Below are 11,496 nucleotides of genomic sequence, written 5' to 3'. Positions count from 1 at the left end.
GAGGTTTGCTCCCTCCACCCAGATGTCTCATTAATCTTTTTTTTTAAAAAAATCTCACTGTGGAACATCAGCATGTTCATTTATCTTGCTGCTACGTCAGTATAGGGATCAACCCCCGCCAAACATGCAACCTTTTTCTGCTTATTGATCTTCATTTTTTGTACATAAAACATCAGAAGGGAAGATAGCAATAGTGGGTGGGGGAGAAAAAACAAAGGAAACCTAGGACAGTGCAACACTCAATTGTGCAGATGTCCATCTCAAAAGGTGGTCCTAGACATCCAAGTAATATACAAAAGCAGCAAAGACCCTCCAAAATCTTTGCAAGTTTCCATTTAAAAGGCAATGTGTTCTTCTCTGACCTGCCCTCTCTTACAAAAAGGCAGCACACAAATTCATGAACAGAAAATCCCCTTTACATCGCATACAGTTTTTCCCCTGAGAAGACAGAATAAATCACATGACAGTTATTAAAAAAAAAAAGTGTTCTACTGGTGCCCTGACACTAAGACCAATTAAAAACCCACTTAGACCAGGAGATGGCTCCAGGTCATACAGCTCATATTAACCCACCTCCAGAGGGAACTCTACCTGTCGGGCAGAGCAGCCTGGGCAGGGTGTGCCACATACCCAAACAGTAATCAAAACCTTCCCTATTGCACATAAATGCAGCTCCCTGGCCACCAGTGAGTCACCAAAGTGCAAAGGCCTGGTTTTAAATACTCTAATTTTTAAAAACCAAAACAAACCAACCACCACAACTCCTCCCAGTCGCTTGCCCCAACCAGCACAGGCCCCTGGTGACGGGAAGTCCAGCCGCCCCTTTCACTGAGTTTTTGCAGTTTTCTTAAATCAATCCCCCCCATCGGAGGGAGGTAGATTCCGCCCTACATCCCCCTTCTACTAATAGTAGTCGCAAAAACACTTGTGGTTCTGCGACATTAGCAGTCAGCACTAGGAAGTTCCTTCTGCCAGGCACCCAAGATGATAGAGATAACTCTTCACATACACAATCTTACCATCTCCGACACAGCTTTCCCGCGGCAGGAATACAAAACCACAGGATACCAGGGGAGTTTCATCCAGACGCTCAGCGTGCAGCTGAACGTCGCAAGAGTTCTTAATTTATGAATGATGACACAAATTAAGCTGTCCTCTTTGTTTAAGGCAACCGGGAAGACAGAGATCATAAATACGAAAGTTCTTTGACTTCCTCTCTATACACCCTTGAGACTCTTACCCACAACTTCACTGAGAGCAGCTGCACATGCTCTTTGGATGGGGAGGCCCTGCCACCAGAGCCAAACGTTCTTTAACTGAGATGCTTTATTCTTTAGACACTCGCCACAAATTCCCCAGACAGCTTTGGAAGCCAGGTGGGCTTAGCAGTGCTCAGAAAGATTTCTGTTGTGCTGTACCGCTTACCTAAACTAAAGATCTTCCTAAAGAAAAAAAGCAAACAAACAAAAAATGTCTTCATTTGTATTAATGAACAGTCTATTTGAAGAAAATTAACATGCATTGACACCTCCTTTTCTAATTTTAGGTTCTCAGTTATATACTGCAAGTAACTCTCACACTTCAAGAACAAACTACTTAATATTAAGAAATAACTTTTCACATGATTCCCATCATATGGTGCCATGACCTGACATTTTAAAAAGCCATTGTATACCTGAGGTATGAAATAAAACTTTGTGTCTGGCAATACCTGTTTGCTTACATGTCATCATCTTCTGGGCAATATTCTCAGTGCCTAGAAGACAAACATTCTGCTTGGGTTTTTCCCCCGCTGCTTTTCTATGTAGGCTACAAAAGACTGAACAACTAACATGCAGCAAAACACATCAGCCTTTCAAAAAAGCCTCTCCTTGTTTATATTACATATCTGAACACAAACACCTTTTCTTTTTTAAAAAAAACAGGTGCAAATAATATAAAGCACCAAATACGGCTTCAGAAAACAAGGTAAAATACAGTGAAAGAAGGGCGTGTTAATTTTGATTCAAGTCTTCCCCTGCAGTTTGCACAAGAAAGAGAAAGTGAAACTCGCTAATTTACTCATTATCTTAAGCTCAACAGTGTTGGGGGGGTGGTGTTTGGTGTATTTTTTTTTTATTTATATAAGATAACTTCCAGTGTAATTTAGCAGTCCTGCCCCTGCTTCCCTAGGGGGAAGTTTCTACCTTCCAGCCCCATCCTCTCTCCCCATCTGTCGGTTCCTACCCCTGGACCACCGGCTTATTCTGCAGCTGGATCAGTTTCCTCATCTGTATCACACTCCGGTAGCACCACGGTTTGTGCCAACGCAACTCAGTGGGAGAAGAGAGAGGCTAGAGTAAGAGCCGGTTCTAATTCAGCAGTAGCATCAGCTTGAAATTCATGTTAATTTACAGACTCGTGACTTAACATTCACAATTTGATGCTCCCCAACCCGTGATCTCTACCTCAAGCCCTGTGTTTCAATAGGAATCTGAGTTTGTATTTTTCTTTCAGTCAATATATTTCAAATCTGTTGAGACACAGATTACGTCTTACGTACATAACCATGAAGAGATGAAACTCCAAAGACAAATAAAAAATGTCTGGATTTAGACCTCAGTTGTCAAGTTGTCTTGACTTTCAAGTACCTAAGTGTGGCACTGCTGAATTTTAAAACAGTTATTAAAATTTAGTAAGATAGTATTGCTAATGACTGAACAAGATTATTTAGTTTTGGAAAAAAACCTGATGTCTAGTCTTTCCTAAAATGGGTTTTCTCCTTTTCTTGCGTAGTTGCTTATTATAATGCTGGCCAGAAAGGATAAAATTCTGACAGATATTTTATAAACATACTATCAAATGAATTTTTAAAAACTACAACATGAATATTCACACACAAGTTTCACAGGTTGTCAAAAGACAACCTGAGCTTGAATATCACCAAATTTTAAGAGGTTTTTAATATCTGCTTTACACCTTTTAACACTAAGTACTAAAATTTCTGTTGCCTAATAATGTTTTTTAATGTTTTGTTCAATCTAAGAAGTGAAAACATGTTGGATTAAAAGTTAGGCAGATACACAGGAAAAAAAGTCAGCTGAATATGTAGTATTTCTTTCGGCAAGAAGGTGCTAAGGGCTCCTTAGTGGCAGAATAAGTAATCATCACGACGTTAAACTGCCAAAATTCACTTAGGCTACAGCATGACCTGCATACAAAACCAGCCGTGAAATAGAAATGAAGCGCTCAAGGCGGACTCAGACATTAATGCATATGCTTTAGTTCTACTCCAGACCACTGCGGCGCTCCAGTACTGCAGCAGTCTGTATCTACCCAGGGTAATTGAAGGCGAAGCCAGGAACAGCTCCTATCATAGCTTCAGCTATTAAGACTCCTTAATGAATGGTCTAACAATAACCCAGGCTTAACCAGTTCTCTCATTGCGAGGGCCTGAACCATAATAAGCCCCTTGAACATTCCTATAGTGTTTTCCAAAGATCTCACAGCATGAGGCTACTAACTGTGCTCTCATAGCCTTGAGAGCCTAGTGAGGCTGGTATTAGTCAACATTTTTTTTTTCTCTCCATTTAAATACAGATAAAAAAAAACTGAGGCAGAAAGTTAGCAAACGACTTCCCTGTGGATACGCAGCTGACTAGTGGCATACAGAATCCAGATCTTCCAGATTCCAGCCCTGTCATCAGCCAAAAGGCCATCATTATGAAGAAAGAAATTAGTCTGGTCTTATAAATAGCATTTGAATATAAGCCTTCCTAAAAATTCGCAAGGAGTTGACCTTAAACACCAGCAGAGGTACACTGGTAGCCTGGAGCTCCAGTCATCAGCTTGCATGTCAGTAGACTGGGTTTCTTGTCCCTCTGCCTCCCTGGATGTCTCCAGAGCCTGGATCCAACACAAACTGTGTAACAGATCAGACCCCAATCTCATTGGACCACCTCTGGCTGGCTTGGGCTCAGCATATCAAGAAAAAGCAAGACCACTCAAAAAATATAAACAATGTTGTTCTAAAATACTCAGGTAGCCAAGAAAAGGAAGTTTAACAACAAGCCTTAGTCAGCAACTTTCTGCTACTTTATTCTAAGGCACTAAATGATCATGGTCAGACTGGCAGAAATCTCATTATAATGTACAGCTGGAAACCTGAAACATAAAAAAGGTGCCAAACACCTGAAATTTGGAGTATTCTCCAAGTTCATGTTCACTCAGCCTTTAGGATTTGAACTGCTCCTATTGTATATCACACATTGACTTGCAATTTCTGCAGCTCTCAAATGTCTAAGTTAAGTATATTTTGATTTATTGTGCTACAAAGAATGAGGTCTTTTTGTAGATTACAGCGTCCAACACCTGCAGCAGGTTGTATACTACATTTTCTTCAGCAAAACACTAAGCCCAATACTGGTTTTGTACCAAAAATCCACTAATGTCTGCTTCTGTAAGAGTATAACTTCATTTGAAATTACGTACTTTCTGGTAAAGCAACACGAAAATACAATGTTGAAAATTGCAAAAGCAGAGTTAAAGTAAACAAAGTAAAAATAACACTTTGTGTAGCAAAAAAGTCACTCCAGTAGTTACTTATTTATTCTAGTTTTAGATATCTGCGTTACTACCTCCTGCCCACCAGGGCCATCAAGTGCCGAACACAACCTTTACAACCATAACAGGAGCTTTTCCTCTATGGGAAGAGCTGAAAATGGAAAGCTTGTTATCTTCCGTGGGGATCCTCCACAGAGAAAAGACACCATGCAGAAACATAAACAAGCAATTTCGAGAAACAACTGTCCGAGTTGTTGGAAAGTATTTTTATTTCTATTCCTCACTTTAGGCGCAAAATGTGGTTACAGGCAGAAGAGCCATAAAATCCTCCTATTTTTGGCTGTCTGCTTCCCAAATGAATGCACGACTCCTGACTATGAAAACATAAGCCTCTAACTTCAGCTAAAGGCACACGTCTCTTAATGCAAAAGCAGCAGCAGAGTCAAAATTCACTGCATTCTCCACAGGATGACAAAACTCATTGCATTAGTATGCATTAAAGCACCGCCTGACTGTGGCAAAGCGGATGAGACCTGACTCTTAACAGAGACTGTTTCCATCCCAGCTCACATTTAGGTCTCAATTATCTTATCTGCTCTGCCACTCGCATACTTTCCAGATAAGAAATGTTTTTCTCCCCTCTTTTGAAAGAAGCTTACAGTTAAAACTGAAACCACAAGCAATGCTAAGATTAAAAATGTTATAAATTAAAATTCATTTGAGGCTAATACTTTTTAAAAAATATTCTGTGTACAGGTTAAAACTGGGAACTAGAGTTAATTGACGTGCTACGTAAATTTTAATAACAGTAGTACATTCTGCAAGTGGAAGAGGAGTATTTTCTTGACTTCGGTTTATTCACATGGTTTAGGTCAACGATCAGTTCATTTGAAGTTGAGAAACTGCTTAAGAGTTGGGAGGGGGGGAAAAAAGCCTGTTTTCCTTTTCCAATCTATGACTAAGAATGAGGCAAGCGAAGGGAGGATCTAAGATCCTGAAGGCGATGGTAACAAGAGGTCATTAGTTAATTCCCTCAACGACAGATACTACTTCCTTTTATTAAATAACATCAGTTTTTAATGATGTCAAATCTTTTTTTTTTTTCTTAAGGATACAGCATACTTAAACTTTACCTGAACCAGCCAAAATAAGCAGAAAGAAACACACAAGAAAACCCTGAACTGAAAGGCAGACTGTCATAAATGACGTAAGAAGTAAATAAGACTGATATGATTTTTATGCAAAAATTTTACAAATTTGAGAGAGCATATATGTCTTTCTTAAAGATACTATGTATCTTTGGCCTCACAAAAGCAGTACCAAATTTGGCATAAAGTCTGTTTTAACCAGTATTTTAACATTTACAAATAAATTAAAGTTTTTCAGTAGGGAAAAAAAATACAAATGGAAACACCATTCTAAGGTTTAAATTAAGGTTTCTGCTTATTGCTTAAATCATTTTTGGAAAAGCTTAATCAATCTACTCTTATGACCAACTATTTATTATCTATATTACTACAGCACTTGTGAGCTTCAGTTACACTGCAGTAAGACCTACAAAGCCACAGCAGAAGTGATGCCTGCTCTAAAGAGATTATAATCATCTAAAAGATGAATAGTTAAGAAACACAGGATAGCACAAGGAAATAGACAACTGGAATTTATATTCTCTGTAACTGCACTTTAGTACACTTTCCCTTGTGTATTGGAAGGATCAAGGTGTACATTTTATTCCTCCACCCACGTGATCAAAAAAAAAAAAACCGTCCAGAAGTCACGTAAAGACAAAAAAACCCACCCAAACACAACATCCACAACAACAACAAAAAGAGAAGGAAGATGTTTTGGCTAGAAAAACTGGAAGAAAACCATATATTTACACATTCTTAATACCGCTACTTCCCATGTAAGACAGAAAGGATTTCAGTTTTTAAGTTGCCATCCCATTCAGTGAGACTGAGCCGTAAGAAAATAAACATCTGGATGGCTAAAAGCCTAAGAGAACTGTCGAAGGCAGAGTTGCTGAGGCAATACACTCAAAGCTGTTTCTGACAGTCTTTTAAAAAAACCAAAAAGTCCCATTTCCTTTAGTGAAACATCCAGCAAGTTCATACATTCATTCCAGTGCAACCACCACATACACAATTTTCAGAAGAATGCTGTTTTCATCTAAATGAATTCTTTGAAAATTTACCACTACAACACAGGAGTGCATCCAATACAAACCAGCAGCCAGAGCTGTTTACAAAGCTTTCTGCTCAGTGTTAGACTAAAAATCCAAACTCTTTTTGCTGTGTAATAAATCAGTGCTCTGCGTTTAACAATTTTCAGCAGTACCATATGCCACATACTCCCATATGTTCCATTACAAGGAAGAAAAACATCATCTCAACATGAATCATCAGTGACTATATTCTGGTAAATCTGGCTTAAACACTCACAACGTTCAAGGGCAACCCTAAATAAATCTGCTCAATTTTATGCCAGATCCTGTGCAACAGAATTACAGATCACTTATTTAAAATTAAGGAAAAAAAGTGTTTTAATGTAGGAAGTGAGCACATTATTTGCACCTCTCCAGAAGCAGACTCACTATGCACAGAATTTGGCACACATTCATCAATTCCAATCTAATAAAGACATCCTGCGCATAAAATGATGATAGTATCTGGTAGTCATAACACCTTTCATCGCAAACTGCTTAACGTATGTGAAAATACGTACACTACATACAAGATTGATTCCTCTCAGTGCTGAAAGCAGTTACTCTGGAACGTGGCATCTGCCACGTTCTGCATCGCAGTAATTCTGGAGAGTAAAAAAACAAAACAAACCAAAAAAACCTCCCAACAAATGCATGTATGCATTTTAGGCTCCAGGGAAATTCAGTAGGATGTGTATAATTTCCTACACAGGAGTTTATCCAGGACTTTGGGGTTAACATGCCCATTCTTAAATCTCAGAAATTATCCCACGTCATTTTAAGCACACGCAATTTTTCCTCTCTTCCCAAAGACGAACATAAAGCTGCATGTACCGAAGCAGAGTCAGCATCTGCCCTGCTTTTGAGGAATTACTTGGTCTCTCAGGTAACCCAATATTTCACAGAATGACAGCAGAAGGGGATGCAAACAGAGAGGAATTCACTAGTCCAAAACTTTAAAGGCAACCCGATGAAGGTTAGTTCACCTGAATGAGCTATGTTCTCTAGCTTTGCCCAATTAACCCCCGTGATCCAAATATGCCTAATTATACTAATATTCAGAAAGAGAGCCTGAAATTAATATGCTGAACAACTATGAGAATGTCCTTATTTGAAAGTCTTCTGTAGCTAAGTAGGAAAGCATGCAACTGCGCGTTCCCACATAACTATTGGTTTCATTAAATTCGAAATAAACCAGAGTCCATTTTGACCTAATATTCAGGGTGGGGAAAAAATAGTAATTACATCAACATCAAGCTATTACCTGTTCAAGGGCATAAGTGCTTACTTCATTAACAACTCAGACAAACTTGTTTTGTAAGCTCCCTATATTAAATTTGAAATTTCCCTGCCCTTACAAATTAAACTAACAATTTCTTACACAAAGGGAAAGTCCAGTAAGACAACACAAACACAAGGATGAGTATATAAACAAGATGACTTCCAAACTGCTCAAATCAAATGCATTCTTTGACATCCTCAATAAGAACGAGCTTCCCGAAGCCACCTAGACAACCTAATTTCAAAAATTTCTTTGAATTCATTTAACTTCTTTTAAAAATAAAATACTAGCAGTAGTCCAGGTTTCTTCAATCAGAGCAAAACCTACTATCTTTACAAACCTATATTTCCATATTTTCAACAGGAGGTAAAAATGAAATACCCATGATATAATTCAACAAAATAAAAACAATGCATTACGTTAGAAGCATTGCTCTTTAATGCAGTGAATTAGGACTTTATAAAGATTGAACAGAAGCTGCCACAATATCATAAATAACTAGGAGGGCACTCGGATTTCCAACATCCTTCAGTAGCTCAGGAGATTGATGACCACACCCAATTAATTTACTTTAATTCCTATTTCAACTTTCCTGCTCATTAATTAGGAACTGAGGTTCACAGATTACAGTTCCTGGCGTGCAATACTGAAGATGATTTTAAGTGGTGCAGGCTATACAATCGCACATCGTGTGCTATAATACAACTTCAACAACAGCAGATCAAAATGAAAAGTCAGCACATGTGCTACCTATGTAAAAACAGGAAGAGAGATTTCCTTCTTTTTACTCAAAATATCTAGAGGAGCCCTAGATTTATCAGATGAATACTTCCTAAAATACGCTTTACTCAATAAATTAAAGCAAACCTACCACAGTGATTTCAGAGACTGATAACACCACAGTGTCAGGAAAACTCACTGAGCTACCCTTGAAAGAACTAATGAACAAGCAGGCGCAATGCAATTGCATAATGTTTATTACACAGCACTAAGCCAAAGGCAATCAAATAATTCTGGTTTAATCAATGGCCTTCAAATAAGGAAGTAGTTTGAAAATAATAAGCACAAAATAAAACACTCTTTTGGGTTTACTACTTTTGATTTTTTTTCCTGTTGTATAAAAGCACATCTACTAAAAAAGCTGAGCATGTGCTGAAAAATGATTTTATAAAAATATAATTCTTGAATATCTTTGATACCAAAGCTGCACTTTTATTCATGCTCAGTTTGCTGTAAATGCTGTGACTGAACCATAGAGGTTCTGTTAAAATAACCCGAACTCTGTCTTAAAACAAAAGAAGTTTTCTATTTTAAAACATTAACCTTAGACACAAAGATTTTTTTTCCCATTAAAACCAGCAAATAATTGAAATAAAATTGAAAGTATTTCAACAAGACCTCCCCCCCCCCCCCCCGCTATTTCTCATAGCCTGAACATGCAGCATTTGACGAGGCTGCAGAACAACCTGGAACAAAAACCTGTAAACAGAGAAAACAACTAGTCTGTGTTCCTGGTCCAAACTCGCCGACTCCACCCTTTGCACAGCATACTTCACTGACACTATTGCCCCTCTGCTCTCCAGCCACAGGGTTTCCTGAACAGCCTGCATCAGCCCAGAAAACTCCAGGCTAGCTACCTACAAACGGGGTTTTCTCTTAGAGGCACGACATCTGATTAGTCAGAAAGGACAGAGCCCAGTTCTGTTAAGAGACAACCCCATCCTGCAACATATTATGAAAAAGAAATTTATCAGCAAAAGCCTGTTGATACAAGATCTATATTTAGAATACACATAACTAGCAATATCTCATCTTTAAAAGTTTTGACTTGCAGGGATTTTTTTTTTAACTGGTAATGAATGTAACAAAGCAAAAGGGAAGTACGTACAGAGAATCTCTGGAAGTAATACACACACAGAATTAATTTGCAATCTGAAAACTCTCAGATGGGAAGGGAAGATGGAAACAGCCTAGCTTTAGTTTTTCTCAAATCAGATGCCAGGTGAAGTTCTATGATGAGTTATATGGTAAATAAGAAATCTTGATTTGACAAAACCTGAAAAAAATACATGAATGCAGATATGAACAGTTTACAGCCTCACTGTAAGTGCATAAAATAATTAAGTCTTCAGATATTTGTATGACTTTCAATGTTAAAAGAGAGTTTGTAAACAGGTATTTACATTTAAAATATTCCCTATATTGTTACAGCCCTCCCCCAGAGCTCAGAATTAGCTAGCTACCAGTAGTAATAGTTTTAAAGACACAGAGAAGAATGAGCACGGCGTATTATTTCTCTCTACAACCAATCCATTATCAATGTAGAAATACCAACACATGTTCTCTAATAAATCTAGTACAAGAAAGGTTAAACTAATGACCACTAGCAAAACAAGCTACATCACTCTAAGCATTGTAGCACTCTAAACATTTGTTGAAAATATGTAAGCAGACCTTGAGGAACAGATTGGAGCTCACTTATCCTCACCCAAACACGAGCACCATAAACTGCAGTCAACAGTGTCATACCCCTCCCGGGCTCTTACCCAGTTCAGTATTAATCACATTGCATATTGCAGAACAGCTTCCACAGGAGAGGTGAGGAGCGTCCTGCATCGATCCATAACCCTGAACTGCTTTCATCCTTCTATTTAGATCACTGTCCCGTAGGAGAGAAAGTGGAAGCGAGCACGGCTCTCCCACCACCTGGGTAAGTCCTCCTGCTAGAAGGCTTCTGCACAGCAGAGAGGCCATACCAGCACCACCTGTTTCCCTGTTTTTAAACAAACATGGCAGCTGCCACTAGACTGTGTGCTGAGCCCAAGGACTCCACACACCTACCAGGTCAGTGTTCAACGGCAGAGCACAACCCTGAGGAGAACACCCTGGTTGTGGGCAGCAAATCCAGCACCGAGCTGCTCGATTCTGCCCAAGCTGAGTAAGCAACCAGGGAAAACCTGGATGCTACCAGGGCTACTAAATTTTAGAAGTATCATAGTTACAGAATTAGGGAATTAATTCTACTTACATCCCAGGAAAAAAAAAAAAAAAACACAACCACAACACAACAAAACACAACCAACCAACAAACACCACAAGAAGATACATATTAAGCCTTTAGAATTTTGTTTTTTATACTTGCCTAGTGTCCTCCTTTTTTCTCCTTCCCACGCAAATACGAGTACTGCTAGATGACATTCAGCACCTACAGTAAATCATTTCTTGATGTCATTAAAAGGACAGACGCACCGGCTAAGACCAGACCTACGTAATTACTTCCAACTCAGTTTAAAGAAAGCTGACAGTAACCAAGCTCCGCTTTTCACTCCTATTTCGCTAGGCCAATACTACTGTCGTTCAAATTACTTGCTCACAAACAGGTTTGAAGGGTAATCTTTACAGACAGACGCCGTCTATCCGAGCTGGACGCGTCCCTAGCTTGCAGCTGAAGGAAACGCAGCCTCTTTCC

The sequence above is a fragment of the Charadrius vociferus genome, unplaced genomic scaffold (genome assembly GCF_000708025.1).
Source record: "Charadrius vociferus isolate BGI_N301 unplaced genomic scaffold, ASM70802v2 scaffold917, whole genome shotgun sequence".
Lineage (NCBI taxonomy): Eukaryota > Metazoa > Chordata > Aves > Charadriiformes > Charadriidae > Charadrius > Charadrius vociferus.
The sequence above is the reverse complement of the archived record's forward strand: the minus strand, read 5'-3'. Positions refer to the sequence as shown.